Source organism: Ostrea edulis, chromosome 8, assembly GCF_947568905.1.
Source record: "Ostrea edulis chromosome 8, xbOstEdul1.1, whole genome shotgun sequence".
In the NCBI taxonomy this organism is placed as follows: Eukaryota; Metazoa; Mollusca; class Bivalvia; order Ostreida; family Ostreidae; genus Ostrea; species Ostrea edulis.
Window position 1 is genome coordinate 7,713,780 of NC_079171.1, and position 15,882 is coordinate 7,729,661.

General features: G+C 35.8%; 1 protein-coding gene and 1 long non-coding RNA gene across 4 annotated transcripts in view; one reads left to right on the forward strand and one right to left on the reverse strand.

Moving 5' to 3' along the window:
- LOC125672806 (pyrin-like) overlaps positions 1-1,993 on the forward strand; it is a 132,618-nt gene extending 130,625 nt beyond the window's left edge. For both annotated transcript variants that reach the window (XR_008798204.1, XR_008798205.1), the window contains exons 2-3: positions 290-347; positions 714-1,993. The gene's annotated coding sequence lies outside the window, so the exon portion shown is untranslated. The remainder of the gene's footprint in view (positions 1-289; positions 348-713) is intronic.
- Positions 1-15,882, reverse strand: part of LOC130049887 (uncharacterized) — a 33,024-nt gene that overhangs the window by 16,184 nt on the left and 958 nt on the right. Inside the window, exons 2-5 of one of the 2 annotated variants that reach the window (XR_008798228.1) lie at positions 11,625-11,685; positions 9,997-10,069; positions 8,374-8,662; positions 4,816-8,119 (exon numbers count right to left, since the gene is read on the reverse strand). This is a non-coding gene — a long non-coding RNA (uncharacterized LOC130049887). Of the gene's footprint in view, positions 1-4,815; positions 8,120-8,373; positions 8,663-9,996; positions 10,070-11,624; positions 11,686-15,882 lie in introns of those variants that run through there. The other variant, XR_008798227.1, reaches the window with a different exon arrangement.

Below are 15,882 nucleotides of genomic sequence, written 5' to 3' on the forward strand. Positions count from 1 at the left end.
GCTTAGAAAACATATTTTCTTTCCATTCCCATAACAATGTCCTTCTTTCCTCGTAACGTTTATCAGATGTCGACTTTTAGAATAACTCTATAGCTTTAAACCTAGAAAATCTGCATAGACAATTTGGTCTATCCCAATTACAATTGGCATAGACCAGTGTCATTTGACATAGATTCGGTCTATGGTTAATTTCGAACACTGTTTCCCTAGCTTAAAATACTCATGAACTATTGAGATAGTTGCCTCCTATTACATATTAATAAAAAACACTTTATTTTGTTCTCACTAGATAGTGACGATTGAACTAAGGAAAATTTAAAATGCTGAAATTAAAAGGAAGAAAAAAGGTTAGTAATTGAATTCAATGAACATGTCTTGTGTTATATAGAACCTGTTCAGTTTTGGTGTTACCTTTGCTGAGTTTTTCAAATTGATACATTTTATTTGCCTGCATTACTAAAGTTGCATTTGATATATATAGGAGGTAGTATTGCACTACACAATCGGGGGGCGGGGCAAGGAATTGCAAATTAATTAGTTGTGAAAGTAGAAACAGACGTTAGATGATCTTAAGTTTATGTAAACAAATGTATCTAGATAGATAATGCATTCTTTACATTTTTTTCTGCATAAGAAAGTATCGTTAGGTTTTAAACCCAATATATTCAGAAAAGTTTACCGACATTTCTTATATTTTCATCATTATTCAACAGAAATTCAAGCCGAAAACAAGAAGAAATAAAGAAGCAATAATAGACTCAAACCAGCAATCTTTGCAAATGCAAGAATGTAGAATCCAGCAGTAATTACGTGCCCGAGTCCTGCAGTTCGAATGTTCCAGTACTCGTCGGGAACACTTCTGGACCTAGCAGTATGCTTAAGACTACTACATCAATCAGCAACACACCTGTACCAGTCAGCAACTTGAAAGAACCCTGCTATACTCGTGTGTCTGTGCCATACAATAACTCAGTTGTACTTAATGGTCAAGATGTGTTAACCTCTGTCAGGAACACCTCAGTGCCTTGCAGTTAAAATAAGCCTGTGCCAGTAAGCAACTCGAAAGAACCCCACTGTCATCCTTGTGTGCTTGTGCCAAATAACAAAATTTCGAATATAATTCTTTGAGATTTATTTTTAATCAACTGCTCTAATAATGATGACTGTGCTATTCAAAATCTCAACACTCTTAGCCTATGGTCTTTTCTCAAAGATTCAGTGTTTGATGATTTGTGGATTCAAAGGAGAGTATATATATATATATATATAGTATTTGCTGTGGTTCGGAATTACCATAGTGCTTAACAGTAATCTTATTACAGTTTATTTCTAGTCATCATGATCTATTGTTTTAAAATATTAATTAAGCTCTGATTTTAATTGTATAATTTCATTTTGATTATGTTTATAACCTAAATTCAAATCTTTGTCAGAAATTAATCTGTTATGTTATTTTGCTTTTTACATATCTATACACATGGGGGTGGGGTCGGGGGGATGGATGCACATCGATGGGCTGATATAATTTTTTATCTTTCTATTTCAAATTGGTATAATTGTCAATTTGTGAAATATTACATGATAACTGTTGTAAGTTTCATATAATGTCCAAAAATTGTTACAGATATAGCACCCCCTTGTAATTAACCTTTAACAAATTTACTCTATGGGACATAAACTGACAAATCATTGGAAAAAAAATCAACTCTACTCCATGAAGTGTATTTAAATTTTAATATCACATGTATAAAGTGTCTATTTTTTATCATTTTAAATTTTTTTTTGCATCCTTAGGATTATTATGAATTTGTGTTAATTACTTATTGAACTACATATTACATATATTATGTATAAACATTAGAAATATTTAAAACTACTGTACATCTGTACAATCTCCTTTGTTAGTTATGTGATTATTATTAATGTACTTGTCAACTGATGACAAATTTAAGCTGTTACACAGGCATAATTATGTATTGTTAAATACAGTTCCAATTTTCAAATACCTGTCAGTTATTGTGTTCATTATTTTTTCAATCTTGTATTCCGTTATAGGAGTTGCTAAATATGCAGGTCACAACTAGACTCCTAATGTAATTTTTTTGCCTTGGCTGTTGATGAGGCGTATTTTCGCTAAAGACGTATTTCCTAATTGAGGCGTACTTTCTACAATTGGAGGGTTTTTGTACGGGTGTATTTTCGCTAGAGACGTATTTCCTAGTTGAGGCGTATTTTCTTTTTAAAGGCGTACTTCTTAATCTAGACGTACTAATTTGCATAATTCAAGCTAAATTACGCCAGGAGTACGCCTCAGGTACGCCAGTATTTTCCATAGGATTTGCTGTTAAAAATCTACCAGGACTTTCAGAATTATGGGTACGCCAGGAAATTTTACAAATTACGTGAGCTAATTTTCGTACGGGTACATATTACATATATCTATCTTTCATTATTAAATCATTTTGTACTGATCTAAGATACTGTACTTTTTCAACGTTTATTGAGCCACCTTAAGGTTGATCGATCCTCATGAGATGTCATAGGTATTTTGCAAACATCTTAATAAATTAAACTTAGCACATGGTAGAACTATATCTTTCTAAGGAATTTTATTAACTGGATGATAACAAATCTGGAAAACTATTAATACTGAAAAAGTTTATAATCCCCATAGATAATTAATTATTTATGGTTTAAGAAAATGTTGTCAAGGGCAATAACTCCTTTGCTGGAATTTCCTCTACTGGATGTCTATTATACATCAGTTTCCCTGATATCCACAATTAATCTATACATATTTATGAATTAGCAGTTTTATTTAAATCTGTTGTTAGTTAAATTTTGTCATTTAAACAAGTTTTTATCTATTTTCATTATTCTGTTTAACGAAAATGTGTGATTTTCTGATGTTGATGTATTCTTCTCTTTACGCATGTTAAAAGGTGGCAACATGAAAGGTGAAGATAACAATACAAACTAAATAATAGGGCAAACACGGACCCCTGGCCATAGACATACACATTTTCTTTGGTTATTAAGTAAATTAAACTGTATTGAGTGGAAATTAATGTTTTCCCACTTTTAACCATCAATATTAATAAGTCACATGGGGATGGAGCTACCTTAAAAGGATTACCCTACATATTCCCACAAATAACTTTGATCCCTTATTGTGACCCCAAACTTGAGGACATGAGAACTATGACTTGAACGATCTTCAGTGTACTTTATCATTTCTTTATGTCATAAAGCTTTCATGTAAATTTCCCATTTTACTGACCCGGTGGTTCCTGCAAAGATAATTTTAAAAGGTTTACCCTATGTAATCGAATGTAAAACTTTGATGCCCTAACATTACCCCACCCTACCCTCTGGAGCCATGACTTCAAAAAGTTCGAATCATCTACACTATATCAGGAAGCTTTCACATGAAAATTTCAACTTTTCTCATCCAGCGATTCTTGAGAGGATTTTTAAAGTTGTGCTTTAAATATTTGCATGAAGAACTTTGATCCCCTATTGTGGTCCCAACATACCCTTCGGGGTCAATGATTTTAACAAACTTGAATCTGTATTATGTCGCGAAGTTTACAAGTCAATTTCAACTTGTGTGTCCAATACTTCTTAGAAAGACTTTTAAATGACCTCACCATACTTTTGCCTTTTCGTGATTATCTCCCCTTTCCTGGGGAGTTGGCTCTTTATTTGAACAATTTGAATGCCCTTCACCCAAGGATAATCTATACCAAGATTGCTTGAAATTAACCCACTGGTTCTAAAGAAGATGAAAATGTAAAAGTGAGCTTACGGACAGACAGATGGGCAGACAAAACGTGATAAGAAAAACTGACAAATAAACATACTATCCAAGTAAACAATCGACACGCTCTAAACCACTCGATGAAGGATCTAATCAACCCAAAACGAATTTAAAATATAAGCATATGGATACATATTCTATATATAAAATATCGAAGGATTACTATCGTTAATTATGAAAGTGAGGCTTCATACATATTTAACATTAATCAGGAATTTTTGCATGGATTAGCATAGTTTTCGGAGGAATGCTGATTTGAGAAAACAATTGGATCATCCTGTCCCTACAATATGCACATCTGCAAATGGCAATGAAGTCTTGTTAAAAAAAGTTTCAAAATTATTGGATAAGCCATATAGGAGCAGAAGTGTTCACACGCCTTTTTTTTTTTTTATATCACCCACCCCTCTTATATCCACTATAACTTTTACGGAAATAATTGTATCATCCCTTGCACAATATGCACATGTACATATGGCAATGAAGCATTTTACAAAGTTTTAAGTCTATCCAATAAGCCATATAGGTAAAGAAGCGTTCACAACATTTTGTGACAGACAGGCGGACTGATAAAAAGGACAAAAACAATAAATATGTCTCTACTGAAATAGAGGAGGGATACATATGAGTGATTTAATGGACTGTGAAAGGGTCCGGTAATGATACACCAAAATAAGCCAAGAAACCCCTTATGTCAGTTATACAAATTTCTTCTTTTCTTTCTCAGTGGTTCGCAAGTAAAATATTTATAGAGGACTCCATCCTATCTTTTACGTTTTCTTGAATCTGCCCTTTGAAGGGTTGGGTCCCCTCATTTGATTAATTTTGAAGGTTTTTACGTAAGGATGCTTTGTATTAAGTGTTGTTGGAATTGGACTAAGTGTTACTAAAGAAGTTGAAAATATGTAAAGTTTACAGACGGACAGACAGACAACAGACAAGGAATAATCAGTGCTTATAGACTAGGTGAGCTAAAAAGAGAAGACAAAAATTACCAGCTCGATACAAAACACCATCCCTAAAAATGGATCGGTTGGTAAGGTATCCTGGCCACTTCTGCTTTTAAGAGACAGGAAATGATCCTGCAGACATTGTCTCACCATCGTTTGAAGCCCAGAAAGCTGAAAAACCAAGGTGGCAATGAGTGCTGGAATGACCAGAAATCAGACAGGAAAGTAAAATTTTGTTCAGTGTATTTTTCAAGACAAGTTTGGTAAGCCAGCTTGTTGTCTGTTTCATGACAACATGTAAACCGGAGACTCACAGGCCTCATCGGTCACCTGAGTATAGGCCAATATGAAAACATGAGTTATCTTCCCTTGATCCGGAAGGTAGTGCGCTTGCATAACAGTAGTTCAAGACTTCCTGGTAGTATATTCGAGAAGCGTCATTATCAACGGTGCAGAAGGCCGCAAAGATATTACTGAATAATTTTACAGCAACCAAGCTAACAAATATATTAACGTTAATAAAAAATCACAATGCATATGTTTCCTTCATACACGTAAAAATAACCAACTTTGCAAAAAAGAATAAAAGAAATAAATGTTGTAAATAGAGGACATCCCTTTCCCATTAGAATGTTCTATCGTTAAAGTGATGCAATTTCCTACGACGGGCCTGTCCCGAGACGCAATTAGATTATTCTAACTACCCCCCTCCAGGATTTCACGTGTTTTATGACTGAAATTAGTATATATCACAATATATAGCATACATTTCCTGAGGATTTTTACCCCATGTTTTAATGCAGTCAGATTTATAATAAAATATCAGATGTTACTTGTTCAATATTAATGTAGTACATTCAGCGATGAAAGTTATGCCACGATGTACATCTAGGTATGTCGGACTGACACCACTGCATTCTGAAAATGTCCACCTCCTTCGATTGGCAAGTAAAATTTAACCAAGCCTGTACTAAGTTGTAAATGAGAGGCCACTGACAGATTTCCAGCTGTCTGTCCACAAACTTTATACAGTTTCAAATACAAGTAGAACCATAAAGAAATTCATTGTCACAAACCATCTTTAAAGTGACATTTACACATGCAATGTTTTGAAAATAAAATAACTATAGTCGAACCCCCCTGAATTTATAGCAATACATTAAATAAGTTGGGAAAAGTATGTACCTGTAAATACAGCCATTTGGGTAAAATATCAATTTTGGAGTTGTACTCGAATTATTTTGTAAATTTGTGGCGAAAAGGGGGATCTATATCTGCCATTGCAATTTCTGTTATGACACTATATGTACCTATACATAATCAAGTACATTTGAAGGGGGCTAAAACGACTAAAAGAGGGAATTAGATAGAGACGTCAAAGACATTCTATTGGGGGTTAAACTTACCTATCCCCCAGAGAGTACATTTGGACTATACCCCCCCCCCCCCCCCCCCCCCCCCCCCACGGGATCACACAGGTCTATGAAAATAATTTATATCAATCGAGCAATATTGAACAAAAGTAATGCTTTTTTTAATTTATTTAATTACCTATTTTAGTGCATTTTAAACATATCAGTTGATATTAACCATCCAATCTTCATGTTGCACATGTGCAAATGATTTCCACACAGAATAATTTGGAGAAAGTTACCCAAAATTGCAATCTGGTTTATTTTTGAAAGAGTTGATTGGTAGTGGTGGGATAATTTTAGCCCTGGTAAAACAGTGAGAACACTGATTTCCTAATTTATATTTTCAAAAATTCATTTTAGAAGGGGGGAGGAGGTACCATGATATGCAAGATCAATGCACGTGACGTGTCGATCCTAGTAAAAACCCCAAATTTGAGTTGATGAGTTGCCATCATCTTTTGAGCAATATGATTATGTCAGTCGTTATTGGAGACATATGTAAACAAATGAATGCCGTCGTGATTTCCTATTCAATTTTCAAAATTCCCCAGACCCCGAAAAATCACACCCAACTCGATCAAGAAATTCTTTGTTGTTTCCATTAACATTTTCTTACTCTCTCGTACAAATGATTTCAACTGTTTTTGATTTTAAACAGCATTTATACTAATAATGCTATATTAATATAACTCTTAAAATATATGAGCAGTCTGATTGTGTAACTACATGTACCCGGAAATATTCACAATAAATGTAAGAATACAAAGAGAGATAACTCACGTTTTAGGAAAGGCCTATTAGTTAAAGGTATGACTAAGACTAAGAAATCTACAACAATGTTCCTACATTAACCCTGCCCTAGATCTTGAACCTTACAGAGGAGCATTGAATTATTGACTCACACCTGATGTGTAACCTATGGTTGTGAGATTTACAATTTTTGGTATACTGTACATTTTTTGTTTTTCCTATATGCATTTGTCGGTAGTAAGGGTACTTTGATATGTGAAAGACAATAAATCACAAAGATTATTCAGGTCCCACTCTGATACCCAAATCCTTACCCCAGAATCTTGAAATTTATAATTGTGGTGTCCATCGATAACATTAAAGAAGATGATATTCAATGTTTTACACATATACACTACATGCCAAGTTTGGTCCCTCCTAGAATAAACTACCCATTCCCCTACACGTACATCTTTCGTTCCAAAACAAAAACTGTAAAATAACTTAATCCTTACTTGAAAACTGAAATCAGTTAAAGCTGAAACATGATCAAGAGTGACCCATAAAGAAACTACACAATAACGGTTTAATACTTGATAGAAAAATAAAAATAGAAACAGGAACCCCCAAATGGACTGACAAACGTACACATTGCTGTTCATAATACGATCCGTCCTAAGACGGGTGTATAAAAATGTTCAATTGTAGGTGGACGATGCACGACAACGGACGCAGAACAATACCAATAGGTCACTCGAGTGACTCAGGTGACCTAAAATGCATTCCTAGAGAGTCATGTAGTACTACATGAAATCTACTATTAAATGTTTAGTTCTATGCAGATAATTAATGTAAAGGCAATATATGCAGTTATAGCTAATGTCTTAATGTGACTAGTGACGAGACTAAAAGCATTCAAACAGCATCATCTGAAATTACATAACTAGCAAGTGCTATATTACAATTCATATTGTCTAAGGCAGGTAACTGTAATATCTGCCTTCATGCTCTGTAGAGTCTCAACTTATTACTAGAAAAATGAATACTCCTCTGACTCTTCATGTGGGAAATAATGACTACAAATGATTGGTACACCCCAGGAAAACCACAGCAATGTTTATTGAAGTGTCCAGCCTCCACCAACAGGTCATGATGGGCCGAGACAAATTCTTCTCCGCACTAACACTCCTCCTTCACACAAGTCCCTGAAATTCCAATAATATTGTTAAAACTGAGAAAATAAATGTGCATCCAGCATTATCGGAAGCAATTTTCATCAAGTAGGACGTTAAACAATATACAAATCAACCAACCAACTTTATTATTTGCTGATAGTTAACATGGCTAATAGGATAACATATTTGTTACCGTTAGTTTGATAACAAATGTTTGAAGTCTAACATCTTCCAATGAAAACCCCGCTAAGTGACCAGGAAATAGAATTAATCTAACCCTGTACCTGATCAGCTGAGAATGAGAACTTGTTCCATTCTTGTATTTCAGAGAGGTTATTTCCAGCTATCCCAGAGAAGACGATCAAAAAAAGTTTCCAGAGGAACAACACCTTTTATCAAACACCGTGACACAATATGTCCTTCCTATTATTCACTGCTACTTTTTCGACAAACTTCTCTGATCGGGCGTACAGTGCGCTGTACTCTACTGATAATGTACCAGACAGCTTCAATCAATGTTCATGTGTAAGGGTAGGTGCCGTCCTCCACACCAGTCTCTAAGTAGATAACATCCTACATAACAGGAATGAATGGTATAAAACACATCACGAAGAATCTCAGTACAAACAGAAAATAAACAAGACATAATATCGACAGAATCACGAGCCCGAGACAAAAACATAGACATCCCGAGCATTATTCAAATTGTTCAGATCAAGATCATGAGCTCTTCAATCATTCTTTGATATTAAGGATACATGTGACATTTCTGATATTTTATCTTGAATCATTTTTTTCATCTCCTTGATATGAAGAGTTCTTGTGCGAGTTTTCCAAAAGATGTTGAAATTTTATATTGTAGTAAAACTACCATTTTTTGTGTATTGGTCGGGTAGCTAAATAGTTAAATCACATAACTAGTAATGTGGGGGTCCTGAGTTCGATACCCGAATGTTTCAAAGATTGTTAACACATTCTTTTCCACAGTAATAACCATTAAAATTTATACAACTTACTGTAATACAGTATAAACAAACGTGACCCCACCTTAAACCTGAGAGTTGTGTTATGACCAAACCTATTATCCAACATTGAACCTGTTGTGAGATTTATGCTTTGACCTTGTAACCAAATATTGGACCCGATATTTATATTGTGAACTAACTAGTGACTCAATGTTGAACCCGGGAGTCATGTTGTGAACAAACTTGTAATCTCACCTTGAACTTGAAAAATAATGTTGTGAACAAACTTGTGACTCAACCTTCAACCCGAGTCATGTTGTGAACAACCTTGTAATCCAACATTGAACCCGTGGATGGTGGTGTACGTGCACAGATATAAATTCAAAATTTCCTCATGTCCTTCATGCTAGTCACAGAGACCATGCCAAACATTTTTAAAAGCTTTATATCCCTGATATTTTTTGACACTCTAGTTTTCCTTTTAGCTGTTACTAGACACTTGTAGAGGGGATTACAATCCAACCTTTCAGTTGAATATTTTGTTTTATTTTATTCCATTCTGGGTTTCCATCCCCACCTGTACATGTATGGAAAAGGCAAAACAAAGAGAAGCGGGGGGGGGGGGGGGGGGGGGGGGGGGGGGGGAGTCGTACCCCTCCCCTAACTAAATTGTCTGGATCCGCCACTGTCGGATTTACGTTAGGTCTACATCTGATCACCAGACTCGCGAGACTGAATGTAAAATTAGGCTTAAATATATCGTTAACTCAACTGTAGATAAATAACCCGACAATTCAATAGTACCTAGTGGTACTGTACCCGACAATTCAATAGTACCTAGTAGTACTGTACCCGACAATTCAATAGTACCTAGTAGTACTGTACCCGACAATTCAATAGTACCTAGTAGTACTGTATCCGACAGTCATGTTCGGTACATACCTTGAAATATCACTAAATTAAGCTTTCCTTCAGATTAGGCATCCATTATCGTTTTCACAGCAAGTGTCTTCTGCTTCGTAAAGAAAGACAACTCATGTAGATTTTTCATGGTATGAAATGAACATGGTCGCCCGCCCCCATTAACATTGCGAAAGCATTTCAAAATCAAAGCACTGTCAGTACTAAAGCTTAACTCAGGTTAACTTAAACAAGAGTCCATGGATTGTTTATTAAATCCAAAAGAAGTATGTATTATAGGATTAAACATTCTTTTTGAAGAATTTATCGACGTGTAAACTCCAGACATTTTGCTCACAAACTGAATAAAAGTGCGAAGCACTTTTATGTTAAGTTTGTGAGTAAATGTCCGGAGTTTACACATCGATAAATTCTACAAAAAGAATGTTTGATTCTTATAATTCCAATTCATTCACTTTATAAAAAAAATTGCAAACATTTGAATAGTTTTCCCGCACTATGTTATTTGTTTTCAGGTGTGTATGAATACATCGCATTTTTGGATTTAATGATGCATATATAATAAACTCTTGTTCAGCTTTATTTTTGTCCAATCAAAACAATTGTTATAAATAACATTGGAAGTATATGTGGTTTAAAAATGCAGTTTACAAAATTGAATTAAGACCATGTGTTTTAAATGAGCACATTTGTTTTCTCAAGAGAATAGAGGAACATGAGACTCATATTCATGCACTGTTTTCCTCTTGAGCTTAAATAGGGAATATCTAAGAACTTTTAGAATGATCACCTTGTAAAAATGAGAATGGTATAAGAGTCTTTGGCCTTTCCATTTCGAACTATCCCTATTTTATAGCATGTTGTGACACTCAAAACTGAGATATTAAACTCAGAAGGAACGTACTATGTTTCTTATTTCAGATCAATGTAATAAACTTTGTTTTGTTTCATGATCTAATCACCTGATAAGTGGGATTTTCTTGTATACCGGTATTTCTGGAATGGAGAAACGAATATCATATTTATATACTGTTTTTCAAAATGTTTCAAATGAGTCACTTACCATGTGTTCAAAATATTTTTACATGGATTTTTAATCTCCAGATTATTCTCGCGCTTCAGATTGTTCTCGCGCTCTGTCATGTTATTCCAAAACGAACCATAATAGATTCATGAACTTCTCAAACGATCTCAAATATACCTCATAGAGTTGAAATAGTTCTCAAATTCTTATAATATGGCATGCAATACAAAAAATCGCTTATACTCTAATTGCTGATGTATTACATTTCTCAATCATAAAATCCTACACCTTGAAAAATCATTCATGGAATTCTTGAGTTTTCAGAGGATATCTTGATTCAGATAGAGTATATTAGTCGTGCTTGTTCCTGTATATATTTTTTCAACTTGTCTGAAATATACATGTAATGTCAACTTTTCAATCATATGATATTCCAGTCATGAAATCTCAATAAAGATTTATCAAATTCTCAAAAGTACCCATATGTTCAAATAATTTTCATCTAATTTCATCATTAAGATATGTATCACGTTCATAGATTTGCAAATACATAATGCTCATAAAATATATTTTCTAAAGTATAGTGTTCAACTTCTCAAAATATTTTGATTCAGTCAAAGCATACTGTATTTCAGTGGGTCGTGTTCCTGACTTTCTGTAAATCTTTATTTTCACTCATATATAATCTGAAATTCAAAATCATTAGCTAATCTAAATCTTTAAATAAGTCACATCCATATGATCTTAAATTCAAATTATAAATTCTCAAATAATATTTGGATATTTTTCATAAGTTTAAAATATTTTCATGCGACAGGTTATTCAATATTTGTCTGAAATCTTGGAATTTCCAATCACGAATACTCAACTAATAGAATGTTGGGGTTATGAAAAATTATCTAAAGTAGACTCGATCAGAGTATAAGGTCCCGTGGAAATCCGCCTTAGATTGATTTATTGTATATTGCTTAATGTCTCCCTCGAAAATTTTTCACTCATATGAAGACGTCACCAAGACCGGTGAAGAGCTTTCGGCCTATGCTCGGCGTTACGGCCATGGAGCAGTGAGGGTTCTTTAGCGTGCACACCTACTGTGACATGATACATCCGTTTTTAAGGTCATCTCCGAGGACCCGTGACATTCACACCTGATGCCGAGTGTTTGGCGATGGAACTGTCACTACCTGTTTAACGACTTAGGTCTGTCGCGGCCGGAATTCGAACCCCAGGCCTTCCGCATGCGGGGCCGACGCTCTAACCTCTCGGCAACCGCGGCGATGATCCGCGTTAGAATATGTCCTCAGTATCCTTTGCTTGTCGTAAGAGTGACTAAATGGGGCTGTCCTTCGGATGAGACTACAAAGACAGAGCAAGTGAGGCACGACAAAGCAAAGGCAGTAAGTGCCGCAGCTCTTCACCGGCAATGGTGACGTCTCCGTATGAGTGAAACAATCTCGAGTGGGACATTAACGATGCATGCTACACCAGAGAAATTTGATATGAATGAAAAGTAGAGGATATGTACAACAATATTTTGAGAGTGAAAACGTTCAATTTTACTTTTTTTTAGTCAAAAAATGCAGTTTTAGTACAAACCACTCCGAAAGAAAGCAAAAATCAAAATACCCCCTGGATTCAAACCCGCGATCTACAGTTCAACAGTCGACGTGCTACTCAGCTAGGCGATGATTTTTGAAACGAATAGACAAATATTGCTGATATCTATATTTTCATCTATGTTTTAAAAGGAAGTCAGCCATTATGACGATGTAGGGTAGCTCATTAAAATATTCAACCAACAGAGTACCTGTATTAGGAGGATGTAAACCTTAAAACGACCGTGCAAAATTAGCTAGAAGCATTTCAACAAATTGCAGCAAATTAATTAAAGGATGAACTTTACAAACATCGAGAGAATCTCTTTATTTGGAAACAGGTTGGGGTAGCTTCAAATGAGGCAAAATAAAAAAAAAACCCAAAAAACAGCATGGATAAAAACAATGTATAAAGTGGACCAGAATTTGACTTCAAACTTTCATTTCCTACTGAAATTTCAACATGCATGAAACACTCTAAATTGTATTTACCTAAATGTAAATCTGTATGAGGCAGTGGATCCAGGTGAAGCCCCCGAAAGCTCCTGGATATTAGAGATTTTATGGGGCTTGAAATATGTCTCCTAATTAGTCATTTGTACTATTTTCTATCATTCAAATAAGGTGAAATTAATAAAATTACCCAAATTTTAAGGGGTTTCTGGAAAAAAATAAGTTCTCCCAATAAAGAAATTTAAGAAATCAAAAGATTTTGTCATTTATTTCTCCGGGAGTAGAAGAAATTATTGCTTCTTTTGTCGTTTAGTACATTTTTCGAAACAAGATGCCGCGATTTACCTTAAATTTGAAAATTTAAGGGGGGGGGGGCGCCGGCTGCGCCCCCTCTAAATCCGCCACTGGGTCCTCGGAGATGACCATGAAACCGGACGCCCCAGATCACAATGGGTGTGGCACGCTAAAGAACCCTCACTGCCCAATGGCAGTATATGCGCCGATCATAGGCCTAAATTTGAAGACCCTCACCGGTCTTAGTGACGTCTCCATATGATTGAAAAATTCTTGAGAAAGACGTTAAGCAAGATACTATCAATCAATCAATCACATTTTAATTGAATGACATTTCAGTCACCATTCAGTCGTTTTGTAGTAAATAGTCAGTTACCTTTAATTCATCCTTCAGTTTCAATTAGTGACCACCATGGGTGTCCGGACATTTATTCGTCACGAACAAATGTGTCAAGATAAGACAAAGTACATTTATCCGGGGGGGGGGGGGGGGGGGGGGGGGCTTTTATAAACCCTCCAAGACCATCTTTGAGAAACTGTCTTATTTTGGCATCAATGTTAGGGACCAAGTCTATCCTTGGTTTATCGTATTTGATTTTGAAGCCCTCTTGCATAAAGTTGAAGGTCAGAGGTCAAAAAAGGTAGAATGGACCCAAGGACACATGTCCATTAGCGTATCCATCTTATGAAAGAAATTGCTGAAAAAACGAAAGGTTTAGCTAAACATCGTTGGAGTAGGGAATTACTAGAACTTAAAAATAGGGTGATGGAGCTGGCTGCGGAGGAAGAGGATGAACCTCAAAAAATTAAATAGTTATATGGGAAGCTCAATGCGTATGTCACTCAAAATCCCGTGCTAGGATTTAATTCGGCCAAACATGATTTGAATTAAATTAAATCAAAACTGGTCAAACATTTAGGACTCCATTAATCGGAATACTGCTTTATTATAAACTAGAATAACGCTTACGCTTGCATTTCGTCAGAGGAACTGCATTTTTTAGACGTTTCCCACTGCTTGGTCCCCGACACGTCTTATGCGAAATTTTCAAAAGTCTACCAAGTAGAGGAATCGAAAGGCCATTTTTTCTACGAGTGGTTTGACGACGTGTCAAAGTTAGACTACAGAATTACCTCCCTCGTCTGCCTTTTACAGAAGATTAAAGGAGACGTGCATTTCTGACATTGACTATCAGACCTGCCAACATACCTGGGCGGATCACGACATGAAAACGTTTAGGGACTTTTTAGTGTGGTATAATAATTTAGATGTATGACCTTTCGTCACGGCTGTCTCGCGCCTGCAACAATTTTATTTTGATAGAAATATTGATGTATCTAAAATTGCCATGTCCGTCCCGGGAATTGCTAGGAAAATGTCATTTGAAACGGCAACGAGGGAGGGGCGAAATTCATGTTAATGGACCAGAAAAATAAAGATTTATATTACACCATCTAGTCTTACATTGTGTGATCATTTACGACAGAAAGGCCGTCAAGGCGGAAACAAAAATTAGGGGAGGGAAAGTATGTCAGAAAGCCTTGAGGTATGATTGTAATGCTTTATACCTGTGGTGTATAGGACAAAACTTTCCGTGGGGGTGATGGTCAGACGCAGGGCGGAAGACGGCTTCAAACCCGAAGTTTGGGATCAACATATTAAAATGTTTCAATTGATGAAGTTTTTAACTAAATATTAGCAAACAGACATTCGGCATGCCAGAAATGACGGGGGTGAAAATAGGATGGGTTCTTATCCCGCAAATGTATGTTTTCGGTTGGGAAATGCGCCCCGCTTTTTACCGGAAAGGTCGGAAAGGAGTCAAGGAAAAACAGATTTTTGATGGGGTTAGGGATGGGACATTATTTGGTGTGGTGGAAGTAGATATATAGGTACCGAATAAATGGGAGGGTGGGGCGGTCTACAGTCAGTGTCTCCTTATGAATAGTTTAAAGAAATGTTCCCGTTATTTTGTAATAAGGAGGTGGATTTTAAAGACATCGCAAGACACATGCAACAGCACATCGAAAATGAAGGTTAAAGTACACATTTCAGACGTTTCTTGGGGGGGGGGGGTGAAGGGGGAAAAATGTTGCTTACTCCCTTGTTGATGAGGTATTTAGATCAGGGGTTAAAAGTCACGAGGATCTATCAGGAGGTGGAATTTAAAGCGCAGGCGTGTTTTTTTTTTAAAAATTGTAAATGACATGACCGAAGCGCAGAGAGCAACCCACGCGATACCGGAAATGGAAATTAGTGGCAATACCATGAAATATATCGTTAATCATGGACAAAACAAAACACTGCAACATCGTGTACATTCAGGGGGAGCGCGAAACCTGCCTTGCGGTCAATCAAGATGAATTTAGAAACGCGACGTGTTTAGGGGAATATTTTTATGCATTAGAAATGGCTAAGTCTAAGATCAGGATGAATCTTCCGATACAGTTAGGCTACTTTATTTTACAATACGCCAAGATGAAAAAGTTGGATTTTCATTATACGATTTTTTCAGACGTCCATGTTGATCGCGCGGACTA